The following is a 13508-nucleotide window of genomic DNA, read 5'->3' on the forward strand; positions in this document are numbered from 1 at the left end:
GCGCAACTTTCACTGGGGACGGAGGGGGGAATCCCCAGTTGTATTATTGCACTGTGATACAAAACGTAGCAGCGGTGTGCTTTAGGAACATGCGGATGCCTCGGAGTGGTCAGATAGGCTGTTTTCCGGTTTAAGACAGCTGGATTTAGGACACCACAAAGCAGAGCAGAGCTTGCAGACAGTCTGTGTGAAGGCAAAGCTTCAAAAAGGATGCCGTATAGGACCAGCACGAGAGGCAGCTGGTGTCTATGTTGTCTATGTTGTGCTTTTTCTCCAAGTTTTAAAAGAAAGTAGATCAACATGGGCTATTCTTCAGTTGACTGATCTAGTTGGCAAGGTAACTGCTGTTTCACATAAAAAATGTATTTATTCCCAGTGCTGAATTAGTAGTGTAACTGACATGTTATGTTAGCTAATGTTTCATCCCCTCTCGGTTGAAGTAAACTACTAGCAGCTAGTTAGCTAGCTAGTAGCCATCACAGGCAGTTCAGCTCTAGCTAGCCTCTTTTTTATTTCACCTTTATTTAACCAGGTAGGCAAGTTGAGAACAAGTTCTCATTTACAATTGCGACCTGGCCAAGATAAAGCAAAGCAGTTCGACAACATACAAAAACACAGAGTTACACATGGAGTAAAACAACATACAATCAATGATGCAGTAGAAAAAAATAAGACTATATACAATATGAGCAAATTATGTGAGATAAGGGAGGTAAAGGCAAAAAAGGCCATGGTGGCAAAGTAAATAAAGTATAGCAAGTAAAACACTGGAATGGTAGATTTGTAGTTTGAAGAAAGTTCAAAGTTAAAATATAAATAATATGGTGCAAAGGAGCAAAATAAATAAAATAAATAAATACAGTAGGGGAAGAGGTAGTAGTTTGGGCTAAATTATAGATGGGCTATGTACAGGTGCAGTGATCTGGAAGCTGCTCTGATAGCTGGTGCTTAAAGCTAGTGAGGGAGATAAGTGTTTCTAGTTTCAGAGATTTTTGTAGTTTGTTCCAGTCATTGGCAGCAGAGAACTGGAAGGAGAGACGACCAAAGGAGGAGTTGGCTTTAGGGGTGACCAGAGAGATATACCTGCTGGAGCGCGTGCTACAGGTGGGTGCTGCTATGGTGACCAGTGAGCGGAGATAAGGAGGGACTTTACCTAGCAGGGTCTTGTAGATGACCTGGAGCCAATGTGTTTGGCGACGATTATGAAGCGAGAGCATACAGGTCGAAGTGGTACGAGAGCATACAGGTCGAAGTGGTGGGTAGTATATGTGGCTTTGGTGACAAAACGGATGGCACTGTGATAGACTGCATCCAGCTTGTTGAGTAGGGTATTGGAGGCTATTTTGTAAATGACATCGCCGAAGTCGAGGATTGGTAGGATGGTCAGTTTTACGAGGGTATGTTTGGCAGCATGAGTGAAGGATGCTTTGTTGCGAAATAGGAAGCCAATTCTAGATTTCACTTTGGATTGGAGATGATTGATGTGAGTCTGGAAGGAGAGTTTACAGTCTAACCAGACACCTAGGTATTTGTAGTTGTCCACAAATTCTAAGTTAGAACCGTCCAGAGAAGTGATGCTGGACAGGTGGGCAGGTGCAGGCAGCGATCGGTTGAAGAGCATGCATTTAGTTTTACTTGTGTTTAGGAGCAGTTGGAGGCCACGGAAGGAGAGTTGAATGGCATTGAAGCTCGTCTGGAGGGTTGTTAACACAGTGTCCAAAGAAGGGCCAGAAGTATACAGAATGGTGTCGTCTGCGTAGAGGTGGATCAGAGATTCACCAGCAGCAAGAGCGACATCATTGATGTATACAGAGAAAAGAGTTGGCCCAAGAATTGAACCCTGTGGTACCCCTATAGAGACTGCCAGAGGTCCGGACAGCAGGCCCTCCGATTTGACACACTGAACTCTGTCAGAGAAGTAGTTGGTGAACCAGGCGACGCAATCGTTTGAGAAACCAAGGCTACTGAGTCTGCCGATGAGGATGTGGTGATTAACAGAGTCAAAAGCTTTGGCCAGGTCAATGAATACGGCAGCACAGTATTGTTTCTTATCGATGGTGGTTACGATGTCGTTTAGGACCTTGAGCGTGGCTGAGGTGCACCCATGACCAGCTCTAAAACCAGATTGCATAGCGGAGAGGGTGCGGTGGGATTCGAAATGGTCGGTAATCTGTTTGTTGACTTGGCTTTCGAAGACCTTAGAAAGGCAGGGTAGGATGGATATAGGTCTGTAGCAATTTGGGTCAAGAGTGTCACCTCCTTTGAAGAGGGGGATGACAGCAGCTGCTTTCCAATCTATGGGAATCTCAGACAACACGAAAGAGAGGTTGAACAGGCTAGTAATAGGGGTTGCAATAATTTCGGCAGATAATTTTAGAAAGAAAGGGTCCAGATTGTCAAGCCCAGCTGATTTGTAGGGGTCCAGATTTTGCAGCTCTTTCAGAACATCAGCTGAATGGATTTGGGAGAAGGAGAAATGGGGGAGGCTTGGGCGAGTAGCTGTGGGGGGTGCAGTGCTGTTGAAGGCAGTAGGGGTAGTTAGGTGGAAAGCATGGCCAGCAGTAGAAAAATGCTTATTGAAATTCTGAATTATAGTGGGCTTATCGGTGGTGACAGAGTTTCCTATCCTCAGTGCAGTGGGCAGTTGGGAGGAGGTGTTCTTATTCTCCATGGACTTTACAATGTCCCAGAACTTTTTAGAGTTTGAGTTGCAGGAAGCAAATTTCTGTTTGAAAAAGCTAGCCTTGGCGTTTCTAACTGCCTGTGTGTATTGGTTTCTAACTTCCCTGAAAAGTTGCATATCGCGGGGGCAGTTTGATGCTAATGCAGAACGCCACAGGATATTTTTGTGTTGGTTAAGGGCAGTCAGGTCTGGGGAGAACCAAGGGCTATATCTGTTCCTGGTTCTACATTTCTTGAAAGGGGCATGCTTATTTAAGATGGTGAGGAAGGCATTTAAAAAAAATAACCAGGCATCCTCTACTGACGGGATGAGGTCAATATCCTTCCAGGATACCAGGGCCAGGTCGATTAGAAAGGCTTGCTCGTTGAAATGTTTCAGGGAGCGTTTGACAGTGATGAGTGGAGGTCGTTTGACCGCTGACCCATTACGGGTGCAGGCAATGAGGCAGTGATCGCTGAGATCTTGGTTGAAAACAGCAGAGGTGTATTTAGAGGGCACGTTGGTTAGGATGATATCTATGAGCGTGCCAGTGTTTGCGGCTTTGGGGTTGTACCTGGCGGGTTCATTAATAATTTGTGTGAGATTGAGGGCATCAAGCTTGGATTGTAGGATGGCTGGGGTGTTAAGCATGTCCCAGTTTAGGTCACCTAGTAGCACGAGCTCTGAAGATAGATGGGGGGCAATCAGTTCACATATGGTGTCCAGAGCACAGCTAGGGGCCGAGGGGGGTCTATAGCAGGCGGAAACGGTGAGAGACTTGTTTTTGGAGAGGTGGATTTTTAAAAGTAGAAGTTCAAATTGTTTGGGTACAGACCTGGATAGCAGGACAGAACTCTGCAGGCTATCTCTGCAGTAGATTGCAACACCGCCCCCTTTGGTCGTTCTATCATGTCTGAAAACGTTGTAGTTAGGGATGAAGATTTCAGAGTTTTTGGTGGACTTCCTAAGCCAAGATTCAGACACAGCTAGGACATCCGGGTTGGCAGAGTGTGCTAAAGCAGTGAATAAAACAAACTTAGGGAGGAGGCTTCTAATGTTAACATGCATGAAACCAAGGTTATTACGGTTACCTCTAGCGATCTGTCAGGTAGCAGTATCAAACAGCTGTTGTGTATATGGAAATATTTTGTAGCCTTTGTTTTTTCTCGTTTAAACAGAAGTAAATTTGACCATATACCATTGTACCATTAGCTAGAGCTAGGCAAAAGTTGGCTAACGTTAGCTAACTCACTAACGTTAGCTATTATTTTTGCCTCAATCACCCTAGACCTGAATCAAACGATGAAACCAGCAGCCAAATGATTGAAGACCGATATTCTGACATTTTTTCAATGCAATGTGAGTTTTATTAGCAAGTATAGCAATAAAACATTATTGATCTGTCAGTTTCCCTAACTAATCCCCTACTTTTCACACTGACACGGTATAAACAGCTCTACAGGCTTCACCGTCATGGTGTACAGTCAGTACACAACACTATGCTCATCATGTCTTAGCAGGATCAGATGGAGACAGGTGTTCGTCCCTGCAGGGTCAGACAGCCAGGGAAGACCAGTCTACGGAGCTCAGGTGAATTTTGCAGTATATTATAACAATCAGTGAATGGATACAAAGCTCCATCTTGAGCTGATGGGTAGGCTACAGTCTGAGATCTGGGAACAATGGTCATTTCAATTATTGAACCATTGATTCTATTCATAGATAATATAATGTATAAATGTACACCAAGGTCATTCTTTGTCATGCCTCATCTGAGCAGATGATGACAGGATGGTGACAGGAGTCTCATCAGGGTCAGGCAACCAGGGAAGACCAGTCTGTGACAGAGCAGACTGGTGTGTACTTTTGTGTACTTTTGTGTACTTTTGCAGATACAACACTTTATTCTTTCTGTGCAGCAAACACTGGACAAGCAATAAGCTCCACAGATTGAAACTATTTTAAGGCAGTCAGGCAAACCTCTAAAGTTGATTTCCAAACTGTATCAATGGTTGATAGAGGCTTTTCCCGATGACACAACATATTTAAAACAAAAACGTGAGGAAGACCTGGGAGACACTACTGATGATTATGAATGGATACAGATAGGTTAGAATGCCCAGTCATGTTCCTATAATCTCAGACATAACTTACTGCAGTTTAATACCATCCATAGAACATACTATATGCCAGGGAAACGGAATATCTGCTGGAGATATAAAACACAAAAAGGGACATATTTGCATATGTTATGGTCTTGTGAAGGCTGGCTGAATTCTGTCAGAGAGTATGTTATTTTACCTCAGCATGTCTACAGATTCTCCCTTCTCACTGTTCTTGTTTGTGTGGAAATGTTGATACCGGAGACTGTTATCAGAAGAAACTGTGTAACCTAGCATTTATAGCGGCTAAGAAATGCATTTAATTTAATTGGAAGGTTGGTTATCTACCCACAATGGATGGGAGAAATGTCAAGTTATGTATCACTAGATTTGATTTATTACAAGATTAAGGGTGTACTGTGCAATTTTCACAAGGCCTGGATGCCTTATATGGAATACTGTAAGATAAAAGGAGTCTGTATTGAAAACATGTCCACATCAGGGGAGATACATATTTAGACAATCCCTAGCTGCTGGGCTGCTCAGTCCTGGCCCTGGGGGTCTCCCCTCCTGTTGATTGTCACTTTGGCCTTGGCCTAACACACCTGAATCCAATATTGAATGTTTCATTATGATCCTAAAGCTAAGTGGGGTGTGTTGGGTTGGTGTGCTGCAGGGCCCTGGATCCCTAGGGGCAGGACAGGGTGACCCAGATATATTGTGTGCAAGTAAAAAGAGCTCTAAAATACTATTAGGACAATGATATGAATAATATGGGTGTACTGTTTCTGATTTAATATGTAGGTGCATATGTGTTGTTATTTAACCTTTGTTTTCCAAATCTTTACCTTGAGACATAAAAAAAAAAATGTGAAGGAAGTTGCGTTGGGGAGAGAGTTGAAGTATTGACTAGACTGTTGGGTGTCGGGCGTGCAGGCGGCTCAGGATGGCTGAACGGTCTGGCTGAAATGCTTACAAAAGCAGGTTTCCCTCCTGTAGCCTGCAGGCTTTATGAGGAGAGATACTCTTGCACTGTCTGACAGGTGGTAGGCTATTCTGCTCCTCAAACTAGTCTCTTTATGCTGTATGCCTGTGATAAATACAATTCAATGATGACTAACGAAAATACACGCAAGCCAATTTAATTCCACACAATTATGCAAATTATCCCATATAGACAAATAAGCATGACCGGTCAAATGTATTTTCAATTAATGGTTAACCAGATGCCCCCCAAAAATGGGAGGACCCCCAGACCCCCCGCCAAGTTATGTCCCCCCTACTTCTAAAACCAAAGTTGCGCCCCTGTTCTTAGGCACAATGCAAAAAAAACTAAGTATGTATGATATACACTACACGACCAAATGTATGTGGACACCTGCTCGTCAAACATCTCATTCCAAATTCATGGGCATTAATATAGAGTTGGTCCCCCCCTTTCCTGCTATAACAGCCTCCACTCTTCTGGGAAGACTTTCCACTAGATGCTGGAACATTGCTGCAGGGACATGCTTCCATTCAGCCACAAGAGCATTAGTGAGGTCGGGCACTGATGTTGGGCGATTAGGCCTGGCTCGCAGTCGGTGTTCCAATTCATCCCAAAGGTAGTCGAAGGGGTTGAGGTCAGGGCTCTATGCAGACCAGTCCAGTTCTTCCAAACCGATCTCGACAAACCATTTCTGTATGGACCTCGCTTTGTGCACTGGGGAATTGTCATGCTGAAACAGGAAAGGTCCTTCCCTAAACCTTTGCCACAAAGTTGGAAGCACAGAATCATCTAGAATGTCATTGTATGCTGGTCCTAGCCCCAGACCATTATTCCTCCTCCACCAAACTTTACAGTTGGCACTATGCATTGGGGCAGGTAGCGTTCTCCTGGCATCCGCCAAACCCAGATTCGTTCATTGGACTGCCAGATGGTGAAGCGTGATTCATCACTGCAGAGAACGCGTTTCCACTGCTCCAGAGTCCAATGACGGCGAGCTTTGCACCACTCCAGCCAATGCTTGGCATTTTCACTTCACAACAACGGCACTTACAGTTGACCGGGGCTCAGTGCTCTTCAGTAAGGCCATTCTACTGCCAATGATTGCTCAATTTTATACACCTGTCAGCTAAGTGGCTGAAATAGCCAAATCCACTAATTTGAAGGGGTGTCCACATACTTTTGTATATACAGTGTATAATCTCAAAATGGCAGGATGTTGTATAATTAAGCTATAAGGCCCAAGGGGGTGTGGTATTTAAATGATAATGCCCGAAAAGACGGTGTTCGGAGGATATATTGGCACGAGTGTTGTTAGGCCCGAGATTTCACCTTTCATGGAAAATGTGCTCACTCGTCAGGACACTGTTGTTCAGAGGAGCTACCCAACAACACAGCTAACACAATCACTTCAAACTGAAGCTGGAAAAACTGCAAAGTAGCTGCACTTCGTTTCATTTATTTGTATATACAGTGCATTTGGAAAGTATTAAGACCCTTTGACTTTTACCACATTTTGTAACGTTACAGCCTTATTCTAAAATTGATAAAATAAATACAAATCCTCAGCAATCTACACACAATACTCCATAATGACAAACCGAAAACAAATATAAAGACCCTTTGCTATGAGACTCAAAATTGAGCTCAGGAACATCCTGTTTCCATTGATCATCCTTGAGATGTTTCTACAAATTGATTGGAGTCCACCTCTGGTAAATTCAATTGATTGGACCTGATTTGGAAAGGCACACACCTGTCTAAAAAAGCTCCCACAGTTGACAGTGCATGTCAGAGCAAAAACCAAGCCATGAGGCCGAAGGAATTGTCAATAGAGCTCCGAGACAGGATTGTGTCGAGGCACAGATGTGGGGAAGGGTACAAAAACATTTCTGCAGCATTGAAGGTCCCCAAGAACACAGTGGCCTCCATCATTCTTAAATGGAAGAAGTTTGGAACCACCTAGACTCTTCCTAGAGCTGGCCGAATGGCCAAACTGAGCAATCGTGGGAGAAGGGCCTTGGTCAGGGAGGTGACCAAGAACCCGATGGTCACTGACAGAGCTCTAGAGTTCCTCTGTGGAGATGGGAGAACCTTCCAGAAGGACAACCATCTCTGCAGCACTCCACCAATCAGGCCTTTATTGTAGAGTGGCCAGACGGATGCCACTCCTCAGTAAAAGGCACTTGACAGCCCGCTTGGAGTTTGCCAAAAGGCACCTAAAGACTCTTAGACCATGAGAGACAAGATTCCTGGTCTGATGAAACCAAGATTGAACTGTTTGGCCTGAATGCAAAGTGTCACGTCTGGAGGAAACCTGGCATCATCCCTACGGTGAAGCATGGTGGTGGCAGCATGATGCTGTGGGGATGTTTTTCAGTGGCAGGGACTGGGAGACTAGTCAGGATCGAGGCAAAGATGAATGGAGCAAAGTAAAGAGGGATCCTTAATGAAAACCTGCTCCAGCACGCTCAGGACCTCAGACTGAGGTGACGGTTCACCTTCCAACAGGACAACGACCCTAAGCACACAGCCAAGACAACGCAGGAGTGGCTTCAGGACAAGTCTCTGAATGTCCTTGAGTGGCCCAGCCAGAGCCCAGACTTGGACCCGATCGAACATCTCTGGAGAGAACTGAAAATAGCTGTGCAGCAACCCTCCCCATCCAACCTGACAGAGCTTAAGAGGATCTGCAGATAAGATTCCCCAAATACAGGTGTGCCAAGCATTTGGAGCCAAAAGTGTTCGACCTGGAACCAAAAAGACTTCTTCAAATAGTTCTCAAATGGGGAGTGGGGACAGCCGAAGAACCCTTTTAGGTTCTAGGTAGCTAATTTTTTGTGCTAAGAATGTACAACTTGATTGAAGTTCACCTGTGGCCAATTCAATTGTTTGGACATGATTTAGAAAGAAACTCACCTGTCTATATAAGGTCCCACAGTTGACAGTGCATATCAGAGCAGAAACTATACCATGAAGTCCAAGGAACTGTGCGTAGATCTCTGAACTCAAATTTTGACGAGGCATATATTTGGGGAAGGGTATAAAACATTTTCTAGAGTGCTGAAAGTTTCCAAGAGCACAGTGGTCTCCAACATTGGGAAAAAATGTCTACACAGATTCTGCCTAGATCTGGCCTTCCGACCAAACTGAGCAACCGGCAAGAAGAACCTTGACCACTCTGATAGAACTACAAAGTTCCTTGGCTGAGATGGGAGAACCTGCCAGAAGGATAATAGTCTGTTTCTACAGCACTTCACCAATCTTTACTTTATGGGAGAGTGGCCAGACGGAAGCCACTCCTGAGAAAAAAGCTCAGCACAGCACATGTAACTCAGTAAAATCTTAGGAAAGAGTTTCAAATGAAAGTTATCTTCATTCTCTTTGTAATTCAATAAACCAGTTTTCACACCCAAATGGTACAGTCCTCAGTCTGCCCTGTGGCCAATGGGAATGTGGCAGGTGTGCCCGCCTGGCATCCGGCGTGGCAGGAGTTGCAGGGGAGGCAGTGCCCCGATGTGAGTCACATAAGCAAGACCTCAGGACCTCAGGCAACAGGGCTGAGTAGGGCTTGGTTGTGCAATGCAGCCCAGTGCCAGCAGCGCAGAAGCACGCAGTAAGTAGTGAGAGGTGTGGAGGGAGGAGGAGGAGGAGGGCTAGAGAGAGAGACTGCAGCAGCAGCAGAAACGGTTTGTGATATAAGCGGGGTAGAACCGCATGAACTCGACCAACAAGGAAACTGGAGGAAAGGTTAACGCTGGTCAGGCTCATACCGCCCCTCGCCTGCCAATTCCTCTTCTTGCTAACTTCCACGAGGGGGACAAAGGAAGGGGGAGTTGGGGGTAGTCGCCTCGCTAGAGTTAAATATAGCATGCACCCCCCAAGGCCATAATTGAATCCCAGCCACACCTTAGCACTGATATGCAGAGGAAATGTCATTCACACAGGAATAGCCCTCTCAGATATGCGTTATTGAAAACTTGTGCTGACTATACTCCAAATAGTGTGTATTAACCATAACAAACATGCTTGGATTTGTCAAGACTCAGGAGTCAGCGCCACAACAGATGGTTTGGTTTAATCAGCTGGTGTGATGGCACAACGGACAGGAATTTTGTTTTGGTAGCAACATGAGAATAATGATCAAATGCCTCAATGGAACACACAGACAAGGGGCCCTCAAAATGATGGATCAGCTTATCAACATGGTGCATGACAGCATTATAACAAACTACTACTGGGGTAAAATTAATCCCACAGGCACAAATGAAATGGATGACTTAGAGTTCTAATTGTAACCAATACCCTAATGTTGATTAATAAATAATAGTTTGTTGATAGTATGACCATCTGTAGATCATCTATATGGCACTGTCCAAATAAAGTGTGACCGTAAATTCAAAGCCCTTATTAGGACTAATTACTATGTATTATAAAAAGCAAATCATTTTTCATAGTAAATGAAATGTGTGTTCTTCCAGTTCATATGATATCAGCATCTAGTTCAAAGGTGAGAACTGTGTATGGCTCTGGGTTCCAGTCTCCTGGAAAGTACACCAACAGCAGCTGTTGACATCTACATACACACCTGTCTGCACCTGCACTGGTGTATTTCTGCTCTGTCATTCCAGACAGGCAGCCAGGAGGAACGCTGAACCCGTCCCCTAGTGGAAGCTTCACTGGGCATTGGACCATGAGGTCCCGAGGAGGGCCTGCCTAAAATACCTCAGAGAGGTGACATGTCACTCTGACAGTCGGCCATGACAGTCATGGTCGCCACAGGGGAGTTGGCATCTGGGTGAAAGGACACCAGCATGGGAGAGAATCTACTGTGCCACATGTCCCTGTGCCATACCTGTCATGCCCGGCATAGGTAGGGGATTAGTAGTGCCTCTTCCTTTTACCTCGTTGATAAATTGCCTATGCTAGGCCTATGCTCTACTTGGATGTCAATCAATGTGTTAGCCTGGAAAATAGTTTTGGCTTGGGTTATGTCATTTTTCCATGGCGCTCATAAAGTCTTACCCTTAAGACTGACTGACTTGACCCCAAGCTTCTTTGTCCCGCCATATTCTATTTCTTTGTCCATTAGATTAATACAAAATCAGGATAAAGATCAAGTTCAAAATTAATCAAATTAAGCATGATGGACAGCAAATTATTAAGCAAATGAATGGTAATACGCAGTTCTCACCAGATTTAAACGTGCAATGCTCGTTAAGCAACAATCTAAATGTTCAGCTGAACCATATTCCATACTAGGCTATCCGTTAAATTGTCCAGATTTACTGTCTATAAATCACCTGACAACAGGCCACGCCCCCCACAGACACAGCAATTCACAACAGAATTCACGCAGGATTGGTACGTATTGGATGCCAAAGCCAATCTGTTACCATGACACACGAACACATTAGCTGCTAATTTGCCGGCTGTTGTCTAGGTAACGGCGGGCGGCGAGGCAGGTTTGAAGGCTTGGCGGTTCACTAGTGGCGCTCCATTGAGACAGTCTGGACATGTGTGGTGTGTCTGATGATTACCTCTGCAATGGAAGGGAATAGGAGATATTTATATTTGGACAAGCTATTGGGATCTGTCATCCACTGTTTTATTGTGTGTAGTCCCGGAAGATATGGGATTTTGGCACCAGGATCAATAAAAAGATAGCAGCATCTGCCATCCATCTGTGCTCCTCATCTCTCCCTATTTAGCAAAACTCAAGCTGAATCTGCAGTTGCATTGATATTTGTGGTGGTTCTTATATGTACGCAACAAATGAATAAACCAAACCTCTAACTCCAGGGTGTCAAACTCCTTCCATGGTGGGCCTAGTGTCTGCAGGTTATTTGTTTTTCCTTTAAATTAAGACCTAGACAACCAGGTGAGGAGAGTTCCTTACTAATTAGTGACCTTAATTCATCAATCAAGTACAAGGGAGGAGCAAAAACCCACAGACACTTGGCCCTCTGTGGAATGAGTTTGATACGTGATCTGATGGAACCATCAGGTGGAAGAGATATTGATATCTACTATGGTCCTAGCTCCATGACAACTGGAGAAAAAAAAATCGGGTTTCTCATTCTTCATGGGTGCTCTACTGAAAAGTGAATCTAGTTATAAACACTCTAATAATCAAAATAAACTGTGCCCACTAACCAAATATACATCAAAGGCCTTTTTCAGACTCCACTCTGTGAAGATCCCTCCTTGGTCAAGTGCACTTAAGCCCAATATTGTCACATATGGATCTCCGCTGGACCTCCACTGCCAGCTCACAGTGCTATGTATGGACACATCAGGATCTATGTGCTGTATGTACTGTAGACACTCACTGATAGGCTGTGTGTGTGTTTAAGTGTGTGATAGATAGGTGGATGAGTTTATTAGTCACATACACAGGGTTGCAGATGTATTCGCTGGACACAGTGAAAGTCTTCATCTCTGCGCTTCAACAGTGTGTGTGTGTATGCATATATATCTGCATGTGCGTGTGTGTATACGTGCGTGTGTGCGTGTGACAGATATACTGTATCTTCACCCGAGGTCACTGAGCTTAAGTACCTGCAGGCTTAAGGAAACAGATCAACAGTGAGTTGGAAAAGGCAGGGCTTTCCCATGACAGACAGGTTTGGAATGTATCTCAAACAGGGTTCATTCGAGGATTCTGTGTTTTTTTTTTTTGTGTAGGTCAAATTACCACCAACTAAATAATCATTGTACATATTCATGTAAAACATTATGACGCTATCTATATATCTATCTATGTGGTGCCCCACCTAGCTATCATAAGATGAATGCACTAACAGTATGTCGGTCTGTGACTAAAATGTAAATGACTAAAATGTAAAAATGTAAACAGTTTTCAAGGAGTGAGTGAGTGAGATGACCTCACAAGTGGTTGAATGCATTCAGTTGTGCAACTGACTAGGTATCCCCTTTCCCATCCAAGACTAAAAAAGGACTTGTTGAAGGGCAGGGGGCTCGTCTAGATCTTGAAGTATGGCTACAGCAGTCTGCAGGGGTTCTGAGAAACTACATTGTATACTGTATACAGGAATTCTTTCCACATGACTTTATGTAAATGTCACCATTTCCCAGTAGTATTTCAACCAGCGTTGTTAATCATGACTTGTGTGATCGAGAATGTCCTCCTACTATATGACCAAACACCTAAGAACCGACCAATCATTAATGAAGGCCTTTCACTGAGTCAATAGTCCTCACAATGAGTCCAGACACGAGGATAGACTAAACAACAACATTATACAACTAATACAGGATGTTGACTCCAATGGACTCCCTATAAATATCTGTTCAATCTCGCACAGACACACAGACTAAAACAGAACTATCACTGATTAAAATGCACATGTTGACCCGCATTTGAGGTCGAAAGTCTGTCTTACTGTCCAAACAAAGAAACATTATACAGTCAGGCTTTCCCTGGGTTTTCTCACAGTAGATCATTCCAGAGTTACAAGCCCTTGGAAGCAAAACAAAACAAAGATGTTATTATTATTAATAGCAATTAATAATGAGTATTAATAGCCCACATAATGTACATACTGAACTGTTCAAACTCAACTTGAATGTGTGTTTTGAGCAAATAATGACTTGTTATGGAGATAAAGACTCAAAACAAACATGTGAGTGGCCACAGGTGAGACAAAAGAGTCTTTGGGGTAAAAAGCAGAACATTCTGAGAAAATGCCACTCAAGTTGCTAAGCAACCATGTCACCATGTCTTCCCCATCCCCCA

The sequence above is a fragment of the Salmo trutta genome, chromosome 25 (genome assembly GCF_901001165.1).
Source record: "Salmo trutta chromosome 25, fSalTru1.1, whole genome shotgun sequence".
Classification (NCBI taxonomy): Eukaryota; Metazoa; Chordata; class Actinopteri; order Salmoniformes; family Salmonidae; genus Salmo; species Salmo trutta.